Source organism: Lepisosteus oculatus, chromosome 29, assembly GCF_040954835.1.
Source record: "Lepisosteus oculatus isolate fLepOcu1 chromosome 29, fLepOcu1.hap2, whole genome shotgun sequence".
Lineage (NCBI taxonomy): Eukaryota > Metazoa > Chordata > Actinopteri > Semionotiformes > Lepisosteidae > Lepisosteus > Lepisosteus oculatus.
The window spans coordinates 16,676-39,069 of record NC_090724.1 but is presented as its reverse complement, the minus strand read 5'-3'; the positions used below and the strand labels follow the sequence as shown (position 1 = coordinate 39,069).

At 40.7% G+C, this 22,394-nt stretch overlaps 3 long non-coding RNA genes across 16 annotated transcripts; 1 reads left to right on the top strand and 2 right to left on the bottom strand.

The window, feature by feature from the left end:
• Positions 1-335: 335 nt before the first annotated feature.
• On the bottom strand, positions 336-3,265 carry LOC138225571 (uncharacterized). Of its 2 annotated transcripts, none has more exons than XR_011184004.1 (3): positions 3,175-3,265; positions 2,922-3,048; positions 336-425 (listed from the first exon to the last, which is right to left on the bottom strand). It is a non-coding gene; the product is annotated as an uncharacterized lncRNA (long non-coding RNA). The 2 variants fall into 2 exon arrangements; XR_011184005.1 differs by lacking the exon at positions 336-425 and adding an exon at positions 2,281-2,313.
• On the bottom strand, positions 1,151-2,108 carry LOC138225574 (uncharacterized). The gene is made up of 2 exons (XR_011184021.1): positions 2,048-2,108; positions 1,151-1,382 (listed from the first exon to the last, which is right to left on the bottom strand). It is a non-coding gene; the product is annotated as an uncharacterized lncRNA (long non-coding RNA).
• Positions 3,266-5,529: 2,264 nt separating the features above from the next.
• On the top strand, positions 5,530-19,442 carry LOC138225572 (uncharacterized). 13 transcript variants are annotated; one of them, XR_011184018.1, is made up of 11 exons: positions 5,530-5,632; positions 5,875-6,006; positions 6,121-6,540; positions 8,318-8,458; positions 8,624-12,069; positions 12,360-13,351; positions 14,576-14,755; positions 15,037-15,291; positions 15,958-16,037; positions 16,875-17,049; positions 17,385-19,442. It is a non-coding gene; the product is annotated as an uncharacterized lncRNA (long non-coding RNA). The 13 variants fall into 13 exon arrangements; XR_011184011.1 differs by having other exon boundaries at positions 5,531-5,632; positions 8,624-9,429; positions 9,785-12,069; positions 14,576-15,291; positions 17,385-19,441; XR_011184010.1 differs by having other exon boundaries at positions 5,531-5,632; positions 12,360-12,447; positions 12,571-13,351; positions 14,576-15,291; positions 17,385-19,441.
• Positions 19,443-22,394: the final 2,952 nt, after the last annotated feature.

The window sequence follows — 22,394 nt, the reverse complement described above, 5'->3', positions numbered from 1 at the left end:
GTCCAGAACTTTGTTCATTGGTTGTGCTCTTTTGCATGTGAAACCTGCCTACTTGTGTCCATCTTTAATGAAACAAGAAGGCACAGCCAGGTCTTGACTGAGTTTTTATTGTGCTGATTTGTAGCCTCAGTCCTGCAGAACTAAGTAGAACAGTACAGGGGGAGAGCTGCTCCTTTCGGAATAACCTTCCCAGGATTTTACAGTGGCACAAGTAGGCAAACTTGTTTGAACAGGAAAAATTGTCTTTTTGGGTGGTGCAGGCAGGCCATGATGGTGATTATCCAAGTTACTCTTGGAAATACTATGATGCCTTTTTTCAGAACCTTTGAATGCCTGTTTGTGCCAAAATGCTTTCCCACTGGTGTGTAGTCCTGATGGTCCCAGGAGGTCAGTGAGCATAGTACCTTCTGTTCCAGAGATGATACCTTCAAGTTTAAAGACAAAACTGCAGTTAAAACTCTTATCTAACTTTCACACTCTTGATAATTCAATTGGACTTGTAAACATTGTTCTTGTAACCTTGTATAACACACCTTAAGACTGAGTACCACCTACAGTGGTAGCATGTTTATTGGTTTTAAACATGTCTAGGGGATCAAGGCTGAGGAGAAGGAAGAGTTGAGGGGTGGATAAACACCAGATAAACTGGGAGTGTTTGTTACAGATTTCACAGGAATTTTACTGCATTATCTCCAAACAACAAGGCAAAAATGTCCTACAATATTGTCATCTTACTAGTTATAGATCCTTCAGCATGAGCTAATGCCTTCTGGTTTTACCATGGTATAGCAGGATGTGTGAATGAAGTATCCAGCTGTATTTTCATGGCTTTGCTCTAAAACCACAGCTACGGCCCAGGGTTCTCAGTAAAGTCTCACCCCAGTCACTTTGAGCAGAAGTGAAGCCTCTGGAACCTCAAATTTTGGACAATCACTTCAATTTTTCTAAATCGGTTTCTGCATAGTCCAAGTCTAGCAATTATAATTTGGACCTTATTAACAACAGTAATTTCTTTAGCCAGTCCTAGTGCTCATTAAGAGATTTGTCTTATGGTTGAATAGGCAGTGAGGATCATGATAGCTCACTCAATACTCTTCTTCCACTGTTCATTCTGGTTTACTTGTGAGTCTGTTGGTTGAGACCTGCTAATTTTATTGGATGGTTTACATTGACGTAAGAATGAAATGTGCCTGCACTAGAGGAGCCCTGGGGTCCTAGAGGATGAAGGCTGCCTCCCAACGTAGATTGGAAACTCAGGCAAGAGAACCAGCAGAAAATAGGCCAGAGCTCCAGGGCGAAGGCCAGGAACCACAGTGCAGACTGGAGTGCAGGTTTGGAACTGGGAGCTGTAGTGCAGAGTGAAGGCCTGGAGAAAGAGCAAACTGGAACAGTAGATGCAGTGTAGAGTGATATTGCCAAGTTAAAATTGAACCCAGGCTTGAATACGTGAGGAACTCTGTTGTACCTTAATTTTTACAGTCATCCACTTTTGAATATTTTGTTTGCTTTTTACATAAGCTATCGCACATAATATTTTTAATTAAGCTTTAATGCAAACACACTCTTTAATTGTATGTTTAAAATTCACAATATGTATAAATACATTACTTCTCTCTGAAAAAAGGTAACCTACTTACATCTAGCATTTTCAAATTTCATGGTGCAAAACCTACTGCTATCAGAAAACAACTTAAACTTGATAGGTTAGTCTAGTCATGAACATTCTGAGCAAAACCATTTCTCCTGTATTTTAAGGAAGGTTGTGTGGGACTGGGCAAAAGAGAACAGTGGAAGAAGGTATATTTTAATATGTAAGTGGAGTTGAGTATTTTTTCCCCCAACTGCTTTCTCATACTTTTTTGTACTCTGAAGACAAACATTTGAGGTAAAGCAGTTGCCACATTGTCAACGATTGGTTGAGCTCTGTGGGCTTTGCCCTAGCTTTTGAAATCACTTCCACAAAAAAAATCACTTTTCTTCCACCCAATAGGTACAGGAGATCTAAATTAAACTGCAGTAATTAAACTGGGTCTCAATTCCTCCTTACTGATGTCAGCCTTCATTGAGGTGCACATGTGAAGCTGCTACAGATCCAGAAGACAATATTGATCTTGGCCACCTTGTGGATTTTGTAAAGAGTAGTGAGATTCTGGTAAGGTCAGACTGGAAAGGCAATGGAAAAGCTTCTTTTCTAAAACGGTCAGTTAACTGTATAAAAAAAAAACAATCATTTAACCAATGATACGGTTACCATTTTAAAGGACTGGTGGCTTGTAGCATGCATAGGCAGACAGTTAAACTCCAGATTATATCCTGAGAAGACATGGGTGTGAACTTCTACTTGTGACACTTTCTCTCATCTGGCACCGCCACCACATGCTGGTTGTAGTTGCAGGTAGTAGGTATGTATTACTAGTACCACAGCAGCTAAAAATTTATGTTTTAAACTAGTAAGTGCTTGAGGAGGAAGCTGTCCACATTTGTTGGTTGTATAGGAACAAGAAAGAGTTAATTGCAAAGTGAACAATAGATTGGTTTCCACTGCTGAGCCTTAAAACTGGAAGATAATTTTAATATTGCCTATAGAGCACTATTCCAGTAGGAATGTGTCCAGCGTTCACCTCCACTTCCCCCCCCAGTTTAATTGCAGTACTGTGCCCATGGATTAACACTTGCAGTGTTACATGCTGAACCCAAGTAAGATGGTAAGATTTATAACTTTTATAAACCTAGAATAGTACACTTGCCTATGGAAAAAAAGACAGTAACAGATTAAAAAACTACACCATTGATGAATCAATCACTTAAAATGCCATTATAGTTCAAAACTTGGCACAAACTAGTGTGTTGTAAACTGTATGACACAGTTATAACCTGTGCAGTTGAATCTGTGATTCAGGGAAACTAGTACATTTACTCACCTTTTCCATGCTCTACACGAGATGCAAGTGTTACTAAAGAACAGTGTGCACCAGGAAGAAAGCTCTGCATCACGTTTTGCAAAAATGACAGAAGCACTGAAGATGAACCACCTCCCAGGGTTTGATGCTGTACATGAGGTAAGGAAAAGGGATACTATTGATAGGCCATTTGAAGCTTAGTAGTCAAAGCCATAGTCTATCCTTCTCAAGGGTAGAGGTACACAGCTTTTGTGTAATCACATAAGCATATTACCCAGCCCTTTATTGAAAGAACCCAAGGCGTCTGCCTCCGTGATGTGGCTAAGCACTGTTTGGGACTCCCACAATGGCAGGAGTACAGCACCTCCTGTTCTCAGGATCACACTCCACAGGGGTCCACGGGTCCTCCTTCCCAAACCCTGGTTCATTCCAGCTGGGAAATGAAGGACAAGGACAGCAGCTCTGGTTAACACTGCTCATTAGGTGCCAATTCTTTAAAAAAACATGGAAAACCTGAAGAGTAAGTTTGTCGGGCCAAGACGGGGTATCTATGCTCTATAGCAGTAGTTCCAAGTCTTGGTGACCTGCACACCTTTGGGACTTTATTTAACTTACAATATATTACTTTAAATCTCCAACATGAGTAAGAGCAGGGAACTAACCAAAGTCAATGAAGGATTTGATTGTGTAACTAAGGGCTGAGCTGAAACAAGGTCAACAGGAACAGGATTGGGAACCACTTCTCTAGAGTTAAGAGCCACTGGAATTGTTTCCCAAGATTCAGGAAAAGTTATTTTCAGTAAACTGGGAAACCCTCACTTTGGTGGGCAGGTGGAAAGTGTCATAGCTTAACAGAAGGATTCCACATGAAGGAAAATGGACACTGCTACAGTGTACTTACCCAGCTCACAGTATCCTGACCTTTCCATCAGGAACAGGCACTCCAGTCAGTTTACTAGAACCAGCCAAGTGAACGAATCTAAGAGCCCCCACTCATTAAAAAAGTCAACTAGAGAAAAACAGCACTTGACAAAGAGGCTTGTCCCAAAAACAGCCAGATGTCACCACTTTATAAATGCTGAATGAACACAGGAGCAGTGACTTTTTACACCTTAAGCTGGGCTGGCACCTCCACAAGAAACCTGAGTAAAACCAGTTTTCCAAGCAAAAAAAAAAGCCCAAATCAATTGGAAACAAAAAGAAGGCTTCACAGTTGAAATGTGTTTTCTTTCTTCTCTTTTCAGCATGGAATATGCATATTACTTGTTCCTTTGCAGACTGCACATGCTGATGCAGGTACCCACCTACAATATCAATAGTCCACCAGAAATGGCTTCATGCAGCTCAGCTGCTTTCTACCAGGTAATCAAGAAAAGTATACTAGTTATATTTTACCTATGAAATATAATTATTATACTATTATAGGAATGCAAACTAAATGGTCATAATCAAGTGTTTGATAAAACAACCTTGTAAAAAGTCATTTAAATCAGTATTTAGCAACAATACAAACACTTGCTGCTCCAGTCCAGGAGTGGTAGTCCCCTTTAACCCGGGAAAGTGAAAAGCCAACTAGTTCAGCCCTGTAAACTGAAAGCAAATCTCAAGAACATATTCTACCCCACAGAGCAGCCTGTACTCACCCTTGTTCTGAACCACTGAATGGAAACAGGAGCAAAGGGAGTCCTCTGTTTTATACCCTGAGCAGGGCTGGCACCTCCCCCTTGGAATGTAGCAAAAACAGAGGAGCAGAGCATCCACAGGTGACAGTCGTAGTGGCTGTGAAACAGGTTTAACCCACAGTTAAAAGGGGTGTTCCTTAATGTCTTTTTATAGGACCATACATGTGAATAAGGATTTAATTGTACTTGTGTATATAACAAATGAACTGAACTGAATAAAAAAACAGCCTTGTAAACACACACATATGTAGGAGAGATGAGTTTCTAGTCATCTGCAGATATAAATGTGAAATTTAAGAGCCCAACCATTACTTATTGTACTCCCACCATGTTCATTTGTCATATAAATTAACTTTTTTAATTAATGTTTTTTTTTTCCTCAGGAGTGTAGGAGTGTTATTTTTTCTTGTGTTTTTTTTCTGTGTGATTAGTAATGGTTTTGACCAAATAAAATCTTATGTTAAGTTAATATCAAGGTTGCAGTTATGTTTTGTTACACAACCAAACATGTTGTGTTTATATATGTGATATACAGTGTGGATATATATATATTATAATATATATTAATTTAATTATATTAAGGACATTTTAAGGATCTTGAATAATTTGCAGTTTGGCTTCAAGTCACTTTTCACCATTTATGAGTGAAATTTGAAGGGATAAAAAGGTGGTTTAATCACTAAGAAACTGCAACTAATTGAATAACAGGAGCAGGGTGCTATTTAACAAGTGTTCTTGGTAGTCATTTGGAAATTAATTTGGCTTTGGGATGAGAGATCAATAGGTTAGCTGGCTAGTACTTGTTTGGTCGTTGGAAGCAGGTGTGTGTTGTATTAGGAGCGTTGGGGGTTTGGTAGTGGCCCTTTGAGGAGCCGTTGGGATTGGCCCCTGGTGAATTAGCTACAGCCGTGAGGTCATCATGAGGCTTATAACAAGGCAGCCCAGGAGGGTGGGTGTCTGGCTCTCTTTGTCTCTTACTACAGTAGGTAAAAGAGAGGCTTTATGTTATTAGAGTGGTGGTTGTTAGTTTTTAATGTCATATTATATAAGGTAAATTATTTTGCTATGCTTTTTTTAACCAGGAGTTGTTGAAGAATTGTAAAGCTTTTGCAAAGATGTGTTTTTAAAAACTTTAAGAAGTGTCAATACTTGAGAGTATGGAGTGAAGTTAAGATTAGTGTGAAGTCTCTATTTGCTTTTGGTTTAGACAATTTTTAGTTTTCCCCAACACTTATACATTTTGTTTTGGTGTATGAAACTCTTGTTGGTAAATACTGTGATCTCTTCTCTAGAGCTCAAACTGGCAACAGGAAAGGCTTTATATCCTGACTTGACAGTTTCACTGGGACATCAGGGAAGACCCTTCTCTGTCCAACATGCTGATGTTCCAGTCTCTGCTGAACTGTAGAAAACTGGAGATGCAGGTCAGTGCAGGGTGAGCTCTTAAGGCTGGGAGAAGTCTGTATGGCACTTGTTCCGGTCCCCTCTCTGTGGCAGTGGGGTGGCCATCAGTGTTTTGCTGCCCTTGTCTCCTTCAGGTGCTGTTCTGAGAGGCAGATGGTGACAATGAGCACATTCACTTGAGAGAGGATGCTGGTGGAGTTTCCAGATGAGATTTTGTTGGAACGGTGTGTGGAAACTGCACAGACCAGCTTTTTATAAGGCTGTTCAGCAGTAGTTCTGATTGTCTGTGAGTTAAACTACACTGCGGTACTCGGAGCTTCTCAATCCCTGGCCATCTCAATGCACAGTATGGAGACACCGCTTGGAGAATTGTTCAGAGGAAGCTCACTGGCTGGCTAAAAGGATACCCACTGTGTGACCTGTTGATGCCCACCTGTGCATATTGAAGTCTTGTGGTTTTAATAGTGGAAGGTGAAGAGGTGCTGCAAGCAATCCTTGAATATTCTGGATGCCCATGGATCTTGAGCAGTTGTAAAGGTAGTGTCTAGGAGGAGGTGAGTTTCACTCTTGTATCCTGTTTTTTTTATGCATTTATTTTTACCCTTAAGAATTGGCTTAGTGTTAGTTTTGGAAGACTTCTGGTGACTTTTCTATCATGTTTGAGTGTTGGTTTAATTTGAGGTGTAGGTTTTCTTATCTTCTGGGTGCTGTACTATATACTGTATATACTGTACATGTATAGTACTAAACTGGTACTGGGAGTAAAAATTCTTACCGTTTCAAAGTGAAGAGGATCAAATCTAAATCTCTACTTCAGGTTCTGCTGTTGGAAGGGTTGACCAGGCCTTTGCTCCTAGAGGGATGACCTTTATTTGCCAGGAATGTGCAGATGTGGTACACTGTAGACTGGGTGGTTTCTCTTCAGTGAAGATCTGCTTGAGGAGTTCTTAGTTACTAAACCAAGACAACAGCTGTTAGGGGACCCTGTCAGAGCTGCTCAGTGAGTTCTCTACCACCCAGGAGTAGAGACTGGGGTGACTGTGTGTGGGGCAGCTCTGGGCTTGACATTGCTTGATCCTCCTTCAAAGGTAGGAGTGGCTTTCTGTTCTGACTGCCACTCTGCACACCAGCCTTGGGGTGGCTGTTTCTAGGAGCACCTGAGCCACCTGGCTGGTTGAGCTATAACTGACTGTTCCAGGCAGGAGGGGTCCCTGATTTTACAGCCTTTGTTTAGTTGTAGTTGCTGGGGTTCTTTGTTTTCTAACTTAAATGAAGTGGTAAATTAGGAATGGAAGTCCAATACTGAAAGTGTTGTGCAAGCACAGGGAAAGATCTGGCTAAATTATTTTGCTAAGGGTACCAGTGAAAAATAGAGATTCACAGTATGAGAGATTTATTTCATGGGTGCACACATGTAAATAAATCTAACATTGACTGAAATTCTGAATTGAATTAAATTAAAAAATGGGGAAACCTATGCTCCAGTCTAGTGTAAGGTGGACTTCCTGATTTAGCCCAGTGAGGCTGTATTTTTCCCCATTATCTGCACTAAAAGCCATGCTGTCAGAGGTTTAGTGCAGAAAGGGGAGGTATGAGTTTCTAGGTGATTGAAGTGGTATGCATTCTCTTGTGAGAAGGGAGAGAGAGCAGTATGGAAACTTACTTGTGCTGGAGGACTTCATTGTTTGTGCTCCTGTTTAAACTGGTTTTATACTGCATATTTTTCCCTTGGCTCCTGTGTATTGACCTGTGACCATACAAGATACTATGGTAGTAAACTATTTCTATTTTTACACCTCTTAGAACACTTGAATGACTTGATTAGGGAATGTTAAGTTTAGTTTTACCAATGGCTTGTTCTGCATATGTACAAGCTGTAATCTCCCTAATGGTATAGAGCATGCTGTAGCTGGAAGGCTGAAATCAACTTTAAGTGTTAAAACTCAAACCGTTCCCCTCTTATGGAACTCCAGTCAAGGCTGCTGCTGTTGGTACTGAAGATGGTTAGTGTTTTTGGTTTTGTACTGCTGTGGAACCTAATTATTTTTTCGGAGGTGGGGGGGGACTTTCTGCTCTTTTTGTAGTAAATGCAAACTTACTGCACCTCTTTCGTTGTGTGTTGAGGCATTTTCTTAAAGCATTGTCCACCACTATTTGTTTGGGTATACAACTTTGAAATGTCTGTCAATTCTCTGTACTGTAAACTTGTTACTGTTTTTATGTAGAAGTACTGGTAGTTTTATTTAGGTGTGCATTAGATGTACTTGTATGTACCCTATGTCCAGATGGGGAAAAATATCTTCCATTAACTATTTTTCCCCTTTACTTTAGGAATGTTAGTCTTCTGTAAATTGACCTAAAGATCTGAGTATTTGTGTGGCACGGGGAAGCAAGTTGAAGAATTCTAATCTCTTGCCTCAGAAGCTTGCAAGCTAATGTCAAGGAAGAGAAGCAAGGGCATCTATGTCCTGGGTGAGCAGGACAAAGATTTGTTTTTTTTTTCTTTCAGCCAGTAAGGATCCAGCATTGAGGGTTAGGATCCGTGATCCATCAGGATTGGGGTGGAGTTGAGTTGGATGCACTGAATTTGATTCATTGTTGTTTTTGTTGTTGTTTGGTGCTACATGTTTATTCTAGTGAGCTGTTGACAACCATTAGTGAATATTGCAAAAGGATCCAGTTTCCCTGGACGTCTGCCGTGTCAAAGGAAGAATGTTGAGGAAGCAGAAGGCTGTGTCTATTTCAACTATTGCCTGAATCCCTGACCTTGGCTGCTCTGTGATGGGCAGTTTGCAGAAAATACTGGTCAGTAATCCAGTCAGCCAGAGTCTTTAATGCTGATCCAATTATTGCTCTTAACTCAAGTGCACTCTTGTGGCCAAGGTAAAGGTGAGTTTGAAGGTACGTAGAGGGGAGGTGTAGGTCAAGATCTTTTGGTGTGGATTGTTAATTGATTTTAGTACAATGATCAGTGTTTCCCAATCCCTGGCAAGATTAATCCACAGTGTGGAGAAACAAGATTGGTGAATCCTGTTCAGAGGGAGCTCACTGGCTGGCTAAAAGGATACCAGCTTTGTGACCTGTTGTCCATTTGTGAGTATGGAAGTCCTCTGCTTTGAACAGTGGGGAAAGTGAAGAGGTGTAAGCTGTCCTCAAGTTTCCTGGATGCCCATGGATCTTGGAGGAGATGGAAGGGTAGTGTCTAGAAAGACACTGTGCCTGGAGACAAGGTGGGTTTCACTCACCCAACCCCCCCTCTTGGATATCTTCTGGTGGCAAATGACATGGTTTTTAATGTGTTAAACCTTTTTGGCTTTCTTTCTGGGTTTGTTCCCTGCTTGGTTGAAGCTCTCCTACACCGTCATGCACTGAACTGGCTGCCATTCTGACTCAAAGACTGAATTACTGCATTGTATGGGATTTTATTTCATGGGTGCACACATGTAAGTAAATCACATTGGATACACTGCAGTACAACCGTGACTTGGCACACTGCAGACTCCTTACTGGTTGAGGCTCTGAGGAGATGGCATGTCAGCCAGGTTCTCTTGATGGGTGTCGGCACAGGAACTGCTCTCTTCAAGGGAGAGGAACTGCACTGGATCTTTTCCTTGTTTAAAGAGCCCTGGACTGGGGGGTTTTCTCTGCTCTCTACATTGTTTCCCTGTTAGCTTGTCCTGAGCAGGTGCTATACTGAACACTTTGCAAGTTCAGAGCGATCCTGGATTTGGGGTTGAGCTTCCTTAGTATTTCTGAAAAGTGCCGAGGACTTGGACTAAATCCTTCTCTCCATTTCAGGATCTCTGCTGTCAGAAGGGATGAGCAGGCCTTGGGTCCAGAAGGACTTGGTGTGACAACATGCAGATGTGTCAATTGTACTTATCTGTGATGGAGTCTAAGAGTGGAATCTGTTACTCTGTACCCATATAGTGGTAGAAGATGTGAGCTTAAGGCGAATGGACACCTCCTGCTTGAATCTTTTGGTTTTACATGCATTGTATCAGTTTAAAACTGGTTTGAATCAATGGGTAGTGCTGTGCTTGCTCCAGATAAGGAATTTTTCAGACTTAAGACCTCTGCCTTAAAGTCTCTTGCTCAGCAGTTTCCATGCTAGTTCCTGGGACCATAAAGTGCTGCATGTAATTAAGTCATATGGAAAGAATTGTCTGTACTGGTTAATATTTCTGCTTTACTTCAAGTATATTTCAGATATCATACTTCTCTAGTCTTCCCAAGCTGAACACATGGTTAAGTAATTTTGTTCCTCCAGTCTTGTCTTACTTTAAATAAAGGTTAATTTCCTTTTTAGTTTGAGATAACTAATGGATTAATAGTGGTGGGAAAGTTCTCTATGGTTGATTGTAGTCCATTAATTATCCAAATCTCATCTGATTAACAGATGAGGTGGTAAGTGCTAGTTTAGTCATTGGAAGCAGTTGTGTTGAATTGGAAACAGTGGAGGTGGGACACTGAGCACAGGTTGGGATTGGCTCCTGTTAATCGCCCTGAGGAGTTTTATAAGGCAGCCCTGGAGCCAGTGTGTTCCCAGCTGCAGCAGGTGAAGACGCTCCTGTGATTTGTGGTGGTTTTTTACTTTTAAAATGTTAGTATTACTGTGGTAGGTAAGAGTAATAGCTTCTTTTGAGGTTTTAATTTTTCTAGATTTTTTTTTTTGGCAAGCCAGTGTAATCAGATTTACTGTAGCCCTGAGCTTTATTGGATGAAAATAGTGTTTTGTTTTAGTGATCATTGATCCTTTTATGTGGTGAATTAACTAATTGTATGGATAAAGCTGAGTTGATGCATCTGCTCAATTTTTTTTTTTTATCGGCTTAAATTGTTAGGACTCACAGACTGTAAACCAATCATCCCACTGCCTGAAATTCCTGACCCTAACCTATAACCTGCACCTTCAATGCTGACCTGATCATTGATCCTAACCCAATCAGTGCACCCATGTGGCCAAGGTAAAGGTGAGTTGCAAGTCAAACTTTTTGTGCATTTGGTCAGCAGTGATGTGCTTCCCGGTCCCTGGCCAGCTGTATGCACAGTGTGGAGTGAAAGGCCTGGAGAATCCTGTTTCGAGGAAGCTCACTGGCTGGCCGAAAAGATGCTAGCTGCGTGACCTGTTGATGCCCTACCGTGAGTATAAAGTGCAGAACTTTAAAACGGGAGAGCGAAGACATGCTGCAAGCTGTCCTTACATTTCCTGGATGCCCATGTATCTTGGAACAGTTGCACTACCCAGAGCAGAGGTGAGTTCACTCTTCTCCTGTCTTCCCTAATCCAAACCAAATTTGATGCTCTAACCATTTAGTATTGGTGAGTGAGCTTCTCTTTCGGATATCTTTCATGTTGCTTAGTCCAAATTGATCAAACAACCCCCTCACTTGTAAGAATTTTACAATGGAGGAAAAGGTACTTTTGGTGTAGGCTTAGTGTTAAACTCATGAACCTCATTGCAACATGCTATCCACTTGGAAATGAGGTGTAATTTTGGATTTGTCTTGTCTCTTTTGGGTGATGTTTGCTCCTTGATTGGGTGAGGCACTGACGTGCACTTGACTGGCTGTCATTCTGGCTCTCAAAGACTAAATTAGTGCTTTGTATGTGATTTATTTCATGGGTGCACACATGTAAATAAATCACTTTGGTTCAATTGTGACCTGATGAATCGGACTCCTTACTGGTTACAACTCTGAGGAGACGGCATGTCAGCCAGGTTCTCTTGATGGGTGTTTGCACAGGAACTGCACTTGCTCCCCTGTGGCACGACAGTGGACTGGGGGGTTTCCTTTGTTTTCTGCAGGGTGTTGTCCTGTTGGTTTGACTTGGACCCTGTTGGTAGTGAAAATGTGGACTTGACTGTTTCTAAGAAAGGAAGAGGACTTGGGTTAAATCCTTCTCTCCATTTCAAGCTCTCTGCTGCCAGTAGGGATGAGAAGGCTTGTGCTCCTGAGGGAAGACCTTTCATCACCAGGAGTGGAGCGCAGATGGGGCCGGTCTCTTTCTATGAAGGTCTACTGGAGGAGTGGGGAGCTTGTTCCAAGTCTGAATGTCATTGATAACTTCATAGGATTCAGGTTTGACTACAATGTGTACACTAGCTACATGTGGAACATTTTCATTGGGTACAGTACATATACCTGGGTTCACGTACAATTGTGTAGACTGTTGTATGAAAGCCTGAAATCTGAAAGCCAAGCATTCTTTAGTTTACTGCATGGAAAATTGAATATTTTGAGAATCTTTGATTTTGCAACTAATTTTAACTGTAGCAATCTGTTGGGCATCTTCAGTATTCAAGCCAGTGTTGTGATGCAAGAAAGTGATGTTGAAATACTTTTTTTACACTGTGTATTCCAATGAGCAGGTGACAGCTGTCAGACTGAGAACGGGGGAGTAGGAAGCATTACTGCTGGTGAACTTGGGCTGTGCCGAGTGAACAATGTGAGCTGAAGGTAAGCAAAGGAGAGATTCAGGTCAGTGTGAGGAGAGCTTTTAAAGTTGGGAGCAGCCTACACAGCACAACCTGGTCCCCTCTGTGTGGAGGATGGGAGTGGTTAGTTCTGTTTCTTTTACAGTTGGTGCACGTGGCAGTGGTTGAAGACAAGATGCTCCTAGTCTCAAGAGAAGAGTGTCTTGGTCTCTGGAATGTTTCTGTGATTTGGGGTGGAATGCTGTGATTTGTGCTCCCCAGTCCCTGTCCACCTGAATGCAAAGAGTGCTGATGGACGCTTCCATTGAATAGTATTGGCTGTCCGAAAGGATATCGGGAGTGTTCTGTGAGTATTAAACACGTGGGAAGGTTGTGCAGAACATTGTCTAATCATTGGTGAGTTTTGGCATTTTGCACCTTGTGACTGGTTCTCTACACTTTCCCAAATCAAAGATGACTGAAATATCAAACTATAGTGTTTTATTGAAAGCATCTTTATATGGAGTCAGGTGTGAGTGTCTTGCTAGCAAATTCCAAATGCAATACCTTTTCACTTTTGTACTAGGCTTAGTTTTGGGATTCACTGGGCAAGTTTAGCTTCCTGTTGAACTGTGGGTTTCTTTATTGTAGGCTTTTGTTTTGATGTTTCTTGCTTAAGCAGTTGTAGCACCAGCAGGCTCCTCCTCTTCGAGACTCATTGGAGATGTTTTCAAACAGTGAAATACCATGTCTGAGACCCAGTCAGATCAGTGAGTTCCTTACCACTCAAGAGTAGATTGGGGAGGTTGTGTGGGGCAGCTGTGGGCTTGACACCACTTGAGCAGCTTTCTTTTCCGACTGGTGCTCTACACATCAGCCTTTTGATGGTTGTTCCCAGGAGCAGCTGAGCCACCTGGCTGATTGAGCCAAAGTTGACTTTGTTCCAGGTAAGAGGGGACTCTGACGTAGCCTGGAGCTGCTGGGGTTCTTTGTTTTTTTTTTTAGCCTTAATGATAAAGTGTCACTGTAGCATAAGTACTGGTTAATCAGGGGATGGAAGTCAAATACTGAAAGTGTTGTGCAAGCACTGGGGAGGATTTGGCAAAATTGTTTATGGTATGACTGGGAAATTAGAGAATTGTCAGTATGTAAGATTTATTTCATGGGTGCACACATGTAACTAAATCTTACATTGAAATTTTAGAAGTGAATTAAGTAAATTAAAGGGGGAACTAAGAGTATGGTGTCTTCCTGATTACCCAGTGAGACTATTCTGTGAATGTCCAGCACAGTCCTGTCAGAGGTTTAGTGCACAAAGGGGAGTGAGTTTCCAGCTGATTAGAAGTGGTTGTGTACTGTGCCTTGTGAGGGAGAGAGCTACATGAAGACTGTTGGACTTTCTTATACTGGATGTGTACTTTAACCATGAGCACAAACCTGTTATTGGTGTAAAACTGGCTACGAAACTTGGTTAAGTGGTTCTGCTGATCTTCTAGAAAGCTTTTTTTAAAGGTGTTTCTAGTCATTGAGGAATATGAGGCTTAGTTTGACCATGGGTTAATCGGTATGTGTTCAAAGTATTCTCTCCATGATGGTCAAATGTGTGATGCAGCTCAAAGACCTCAATCCACATGGTGCCCTATCAATCAGTTTCGAGTACTATGTACTCTTGTTTCAATTGTTTAATTTGTTTAAGCTCTAAAGCCTTTTCACCTTGGTTAAGGCTGTAGCGGTTTGGTACTGAAGATGGATAGTGTTTTGATCTCATACTGCTGTGGATCCTTGCTGTTTTTGAATTTTTGTTACTTTTGCAAAATCAGAAGTGGCTCGTCTCAAATTGAGTTTAAGGCAAAAATTCTGCTGCACTAGGTATGCATTTTTAGGGTCTCTTTAAAAAGATTGAATTTCAATTACTATTTTATTTGGATATGCAGCTTTGCATAATCAGTTCTGTTTTTCGGTAGTGGTGGTTGGATTTTAATGATGGGTAAGTTGTGCTTGAATGTGCAGCACATCTACGTGGTGAACTACTTTAAATGGATTTGGTAACAATCATGTATCTTGGTTATAAGGCTCAGTTGGTTAAGCTAGAGGTTTTTAATTGGGTGTCTCAAATTTTCTACTTTTTTGCTTTTGCAACCGATTTGACTAGTTTTCATTTCTGGTTTCAGCCAGTATCCAAGCTAATCTCAAGGAAGTGAAGCAACAGCATCTAAGTCCAGGGTGAGAACTGTCCTGGAGTATTGCAACAAGATCCAGAACTGTCCATGTTAATGGTGTCTGTGTCCATGATGCCATGCTGCATGATGGTCCAGCTCAGAAGAGAGGAGGCTAGCTTTGTCCTGAGTAAGGTGAGGTGATCCACCTGCTTCAAGTTCTCATCTACAGAAAGTCCCGAGCCTCTGAATAAGGTGGAAAGAGTGGTGGGTAAACCAATCATCCTACTGCCTGACGACGTGCTTGGGCTGTAACCCTCATCTTCGGTGTGGATATGTTATTTGCTCTCACTCTAATCGGTGCACTCTTGAGGCCTAGGTATAGGTGGGTTTGAAGGTAAGTAGAGGAGGTGCAAGTGTAGCTTTTTTTCCTGAGATGGGTCAGCAGTGATGCAGATCTGTGCATTTGATTATAGTTCAATCAGTGCTCTGCAGTTCCTGGCCAGCTGAAGGCACAGTGCAGTGACAGGCTTGGAGAACCCTGCTCAGAGGAAGCTCACTGGATACCAGCTGTGTGACTGGTTGATGCCCATTGGTAAGCAATGAAGTCTGTGGTTTGAACAGTAGAAAGTGAAGAGGTGCTGCAAGCAGTCCTTGAAATTCCTGGATGCACATGGATCTTGGAGCAGGTGCAAGGGTGGTGTAATAGAGGACATGTCCCTGGAGCAGAGGTGAGTTTCACTCTTTTCCGGTCTAACCTTATCCATTTCAAACTTGATGCTATATAACCTTTTAGTATTTGCTTGTTAGAACTGTTTACTGAAGCTGAAAAGTTTCTTCTGGTGTAGGCTACATGTTAAGCTCTTGGATCTCTTCTGGTGTATAACGTCACGCTTTAACATGCTGAACTGTTTCTAGAGGTGAAGCTTTTTTGGGCTTTCTTCTGGGTAATTTTTCCTCCCTGTTTGGTTGAGGCATTTGTATACTAATGTGCACTTGACTGGCTCTGTAAGGCAATTACTGCTTTGCATCGGATTTATTTCATGGGTGCACACATGTAAATTGGTTTTGATGCACAGCAGTACAATAGTGATTTGGCACACCAACAGCCTCCTCCGTAGACTCCTTGCTGGTTACAGCATATCAGCCAGGTACTCGCGATGTGTTGGCACAGGAACTGCTCTCCTCACAGGGGAGGAACTGCACTGGATCCCTCCCCTGTGGCAAGAGCCCTTGACTGGGGATTTTCTCTTCACTCTCTGCAGGGTGTTTTTCCTGTTTTATCTTGGACAGATGCTACAACAAACATTTTGGACGTTTAGTACAAAACTGGAGCTGGGAGTAATTGTTCTTACTGTTTCTAAGTGCAGAGGATCATAACAGAATCTGTCTACTAGGTTATCTGCAGCCGGAAGGGTTGACCAGGCTTTTGCTCCCAGATGGATGACCTCTCATCACCAGAAGTGGAGTAAACTGAGTAATCCAATTATCTCACTGCCTGATTAGTTTACTCCTAACCCATCTTGCATTTTAAGTATAGATCATGTTCTGCTTAATCGGTTATCCTTATCTTTTTGGCTTCGATGTAAATGACTGTGGGGGGGGGGGGGTCTGATTCTTTTTTTTTTTTTTTTTCCACAGGATGCAGTTTTCCCATAGCTGTCTTGGTGGAGAGCAAGGACACATATAAACACTTAATTTTGTCCTTGCTTGTAATGGTTTTGTAAAAAGCTCCTTTTGGTTTGGTTAAGCTCTTGTTTATCTTCTGGCAGAGCACATTATGCTTTAATGTGCTAAACATCTAGAGTCATAGTGGTGTAGTTTTTCTTTGACTTTCTTCTGGGTAATTTTTCCTCCCTGCTTGGTTGAGGTATTTGTATACTAATGTGCACTTGACTGGCTGTCATTCTGGCTCTAAAAGATGGAATCAGTGCTTTTGTATGTGACTTTATTTCATGGGTGCACACATGTAAATAAATCACTTAAATACCGAGCAGTACAATGGTGACTTGGCACACCAGCTGCTAACTTCAGTTTGATTTCTTGCTGGTTACAGCTCTGTGGAGACCACATGTCAGCCAGGTTCTCTTGATGGGTGTTGGCACAGGACCTGCTCTTCTCCCAGGGGAGGAACTGCACTGGATCCTGTGCCAAGAACCCTTGACTAGGGGGTTTTTCTTGGCTCTCTGCTGGGTGTTTTCTTGTTGGTTTGTCCTGGACAGGTGCTGCATTGTGTTCATGTTGGGAGTGGAAATGCTGGCTTGACTGTTTCTAAGTGCAGAGGACCTGGTCTGAATCCTTCTCTTCATTTCAGGCTCTATGCTGCTAGAGGAGATGAGCAAGCTTGGGCTTCAGAGGGAGGTCCTTTCATCGCCCAGGAGTGGAGCACAGATGGGGCTGGTCTCTGGGGTCTTTCAGTGAAGGTCTGCTAGAGTGGTGTGCTTGTCTGAAGACTGCAAGTTAAAGGCAGCATCAGAGGATCCAGTCAGGTGAGTGAGACAAGTTCTCATTTTGAGTACACTGGGTACTTGGGGGGGGGGGGGTTCATTTGAGTACTTTGGGTATATGTTGATTTTGTTTAGGTACAGTTGTGGAGATTGCATGTCAAGTTAGATAATTGAGTATATTGGTTAGGCAGCTGTTGGCATGTGCATGGGAGTTGTATAGTACAAACAACTTTTTTTCTTGCCTAAACTTATTTACACATTAAATGAACATGAAAGATCCTGTTATCAGAGGAATGTGGAGGAATCTGAAACCCTGCATTTTTAATGAGGAATTGCATTTTTGAGAATGTTAACCGTTTTAATTGTCTTGTCTTAAGCTAGCACACCTAGGAGGAGAACCAAGTGGATTTATGTCCTTGGTAAGTATTCAAGAACAATTTAGTTCCTCAAGGTTGAGGGAAGGGAGAGGTTTAACTGGCTGTTTTTGGGAACTTGTGTGGGAATGTTAAATGCTTTAAACAAGGTATTAGAAATGGACTTGAGTTCTGCACTCTGTTTTTGCTTTATCACATTTTAGGGTGGTTTTGTTGGTTTGTCCTGAAAAGGTGGTACTGAACATTTATAGTAGTTAAGGTCAAACTGGGTGTTTGAAGTGGAAATGTAGGCTGGACTATTTCTGACTAGTGCAGAGGACTCGGTCTAGTTTTTTTTTTTTTCAGGTTCTTTGCTGTCAGGGGGATGACCAGGCCTTTGCTGCCAAGAAGACCTTCACCAGGACTGGAGCCCAGATGCAGGAGACTGGATAGTGGGTTCTGTCTGCAAAGATCTTGATGAATCTGTTCCCATCCCAGAAGCCAATGGGCACATCGGAGGATCATTAAAGCTGCTGTAGAAGTTTCTAATGACAGGCAAAAAAATGAGGGGGGGGGTCTTTTTTGGGTTAATTGTGGGCTGGAAAGAGGTTCAGGTGCTGTTGATGGTCCAACAGGAGCTGTGAAGCTCTGAGTGAATCTCTGCACACCAGCCTTGTAATGGCTGTTAGGACCTTGGCTTGTAACTCCAGCACCTGAGCCACCTGGCAGGGAGGAGACAGTGACTTTTGGTGCAGAAACAGAGAAAGAGTTCCAAGTTTTGTAACTTGGTAGCTACTTTGCACATTCTTAGCCATTTTGAAAAGTTTGAGAGGCTAAGGTCAAGCAATGATTTATTTGCATGGGTGCACACATGTAGATAAATCTTGCCTTGGCTGTAGAGTAAAAGTGAATTAAACCTATTGAGTAGGGATGAATAAAAGGAAAACTAATCCCATCCACTCATTTAGGAAAAGTTTACCAGAGTGTGGCTCTTTTTTTGGTACCTGCACAGAAAGCTCTTGTCATGGGAGAGGATTTTTGTTTTGTGTTGTGGCTTTGTAAATACTTTGCCAGAGAATGTTGTCGTCTATTGAATGTCTTTTTGTCTGTATGGGATGTTAATAAAAAAGTACCAATTTTTTTTCTTGTACCACCACCATCAACATAAGTTGCTGTTAATTATATTAAGTACATTGTGCCACTGGATCTGCTTTTTCATGTAGTTTTTATTTGGACATTTTGCTCCCTAATTGATTGGTTTAACAATTGGTTTTTTTTTTTTTTTTTACTACTGGGGAGGTTCAGGTCCTACTTTTTGGGTACATTTGATGTAAGTAGAGGATGTTTATTAGCATTCTTTAGGCATCTAAGCTTTGGTATATATTTTTGGGCATTGACAATGTAAAGCACAAAACTTTAATGGTTTGGGTTTATGAAAGTTATTAGATTTTGCCCCTGGGTGGTTTGTGCCTTGTTCAGTTGTGTAGAAATGAAAATGTACTTTATTTTCTTTGTAATGTAGAGGTTTTTAGAATGAAGGTGTCGTTGGTTGTGATTGGTTCGGCTTTGGTTTTCTTCAGTTCTCATGTTTTACTTTGGGGTTTTTTTTGTCTAGCTTTGGCTTCATTTTTTTTTTGTGTGAACTTTTTTGCAATTACCTTGTCCTAACATGTTATCAACCTTTGTGTTCTTTTGTAGTATGTTTTGTCATCTTTTGTTTTTTGCTTTTGGTTGTAGTTCCCTAGTGTATTGAAGTGAACGTAGTTGAAGTTGTCGGGTACATTGGTCTTTGTATTAGAAACACTAGTTTAGGATGGGCAAGTGCCTTTGTTTTATATGGCTGGCTGGGGGTAGTTAAGGTTAGCCAGGGTTTCAGATGCCAAAGACCTGAGTGTTTTGGGTTTTTGTTTGGTTGGCGTTCTCACTATTAGCCAGCCTCATTTTTGTTTTTCTTTTATTTGGCACTGCTCTAGTTCCATGTTATCCTGTTTATGTACCAGTCACTTTAAATAAATCTTTTGCACCAAAACTTGTCATGCTTTCTAAGTTTTTCACCAGAAACCCACCAACATCCAAAACCATCCTAGAAGTTACAACTTAGGGTTGTAACAGGCACACTGGACACCCTCTGTGACTAGCAGTACCATCCCCTATAGAGGGAGTTTTTACTCCTACAGTCCTGGAGGGGATTGCACCCTTGTAAGGTTTCATTTCCTCCTTGCTTGTCCCTTTATGCCTTTCTCCATGTGTAGGCAAACTCATGCATCTTGGGTAGTAAGGTTTTGCTTTTTACTTTATGCACCCTGCTCAATAGTGTTAGTCCAGTCTGGAGGTAATGTTGGCACTATGGTTTATTTTTTCCACTGTTTGTGGTTGCTGCTAATGTCATACTGGTACTTTTCCATCTGGGGTGGCTGACTTATTTTACTGATGCGCTCTACAGTGCCTCCCATTAGTCACAATGGATACACTTATTTAAGAGTAAACAAGCAGTTCCAGTGCAACTGAAATTACACCAATTAAGTCTTCCATTCCCTTCCATGTGAAAATGTCCCAAAATCAGTTTACTTAAACTGTCCATTATACAAGGTTTTCTGTATGTGTAGTGAATTTGGGTGCAGCTATTTGTATGTCTTAATGTATTATTTGATGTCTTTAAAAGAACAAAAGTCTACTGGAAGTAATGCCAAGATGAATCCATTTCATACTGTAGTGATTGAGACTGCATTATAGAATAGACCAAGAGAATATAATAGATTTAAGAAAGGAGTTTTCAGAATTGTATGGAGTTGTATAGAGGTTGCCATTTAGGGCAGAGACAACTGCTAGCAGTGGTGGCAGTAAAATTATTTATACATTAGGTTTAAAGTCTAGCAAATGTAATTGTTACACAATTTTCATCCTTTTAAACTAATTAGATTTTTGGTTAGTGAGGTCTTTTTTATAGAGGGCTTGGTCTGTCTCTGCAATAGATCTGTTGTGGATGTTACTATATGATTTCTGCCAGCAAGGAAGTATAAATCTATTTACAGTAGTTTAACCATACTGCTCACTGCACCAATGAAGATCAGATGGAATGCCATTCCTTTCCTCATCTACTTGTGCCAGAATGCAATTAACCTACCTCCATGTTCTTGGACTGTGGCAGAGAACACATCTCGGAGACAGCCACAAACTGGAGAGAAAATTACATGAGCAGCCCAAATCTGGTTCTGTTCCAGTCGTCCCACAAAGTGTAATGTGTAGAAAAATAAACTGGTAACAAGTACCATGTGTAAGGAGTGTTTATTTTCATGAGCCCTGCATGAAGGAGTCCTTTGGAACCATGATGATGGCTTGGAGAGAAGCAAGAATGTGCACATTGACATTTAATAAGCAATGGTATGCATCATTCATAGGATAAATAAGTTTCACATTAGTTATCACATCATAAACTTGAGTTGGTAGTTAAAGCTACCTTTTCTTCATTTTTAGAAGAACCCAAAAAAGTGTGAAAAGGTCAGGTTGTCCAGATCCTGCCTCTTCAAGTTCAACTGCTTGTAGATGTAATTACATTTCATTAATGAAAACACAATGGTGACATACTGAGTTTATTATAAAATATGCCACTCCAGTATTCATATATGCCATATGAGATTGGTAGTTATCAAGATTTTGTTGATTTATTACTCTTCTACTTTTGGTACAGTAGCTTAGCTGCTCAATGTATTCTACTAGAGTTTAGGGGTCTTTTTCTCCAATCCCAGGTTAGTGTGATTTGGGTCAGTCCAGTACAGAGTGTAATGACCTTTACAATTATAATCTATTTCATTAATTATATCCCAGTTTTTTCAAGTACCATGTTAACCATAAAAACCCTACTTTGTAGGTTTTGAATTGTAAGTGCATGGTTTAGCTAAAGAGACACTTTAATTTGTGGTTTTGTTTTTAACACTTTTTATTCTTAAAACCTTTAATGATTTATCACATTATGAAATAATTCCTCTTCATTTATATAGACCTGTTTGGAAGTGTCCACCAATTAAGTCAGTAGAAACTTTAACGTGTGAGTAGGTTATTGCAAAAAAGGTAGTTGATTTGGTTAATAAATATAAAATAACAAATACTTTGCTCAACAAAAGGTTTGTAGTAGGAGCCAAGTGTATTTAATCTAAGTACCCCTTTTCTAAAATAAACTTTGTTAGAAAAAAAGATTTACAAAAATAAGTAAATAGTACTCACCACTTACCACTCTCCTCAGCTCCTGGACTCTTGAATGAAAACAGAGGCACAGGAAGTCTGCTCTTTTATCCTCTGAGCTGGGCTGGCTCCTCCCCCTCAGAATGTACCAAGTCCAGTGAGGGGTGAAACCTTCACAACTGTATATTATGGCTGGCTGAATTAAATCAACAGTTATACAAACTCCATATAATACATCTATTCATTTGAAGATGGATAATGAATTTCTCATTTTGGGGTTAAATAAAGTGCGACTGATTGAATCATATGTGGGAAGCTATTCATTGATGATTATTGTTTGCACTTTTGAGCCTCTTTGTGTTTTTTGATCAAGATATTTATACAGATGTAGGCATTCAAGTGCATGTTTAAACCTGGTTAATATGGAATCTTAATATCGAATTTTAAAACCAAAGGGTAATTTTGGTAGCTGAGCATAAAAATAACAGGAGCATAAATCTTTGAACATCATATCATCATAAATTATATTGATTTAGAAATATAAACATTATACTTAATGTCTAAGACTGATAGAGGTAGCTTAAATAAAAAGTACACAGGATTGCACTTTACAAACATTTTATGCATCAAAGACTCACTTTATGTGGTTAAGTTTTGATGTGCTCTTTCTGACTATGTTATATTGAAAACATTATTAAGATTAAAATATTATGGATTCTTTTAAAAAGCATATAAATCTTCTCTATGAATCCTTGCATTATTCCAGTAAAATACATGTACTTTTTAGAATCCACCGAATGAGGTAAGATTAATTTACTAGCCATATACCATTATAAAAGAATTTGTCTTTTTCAC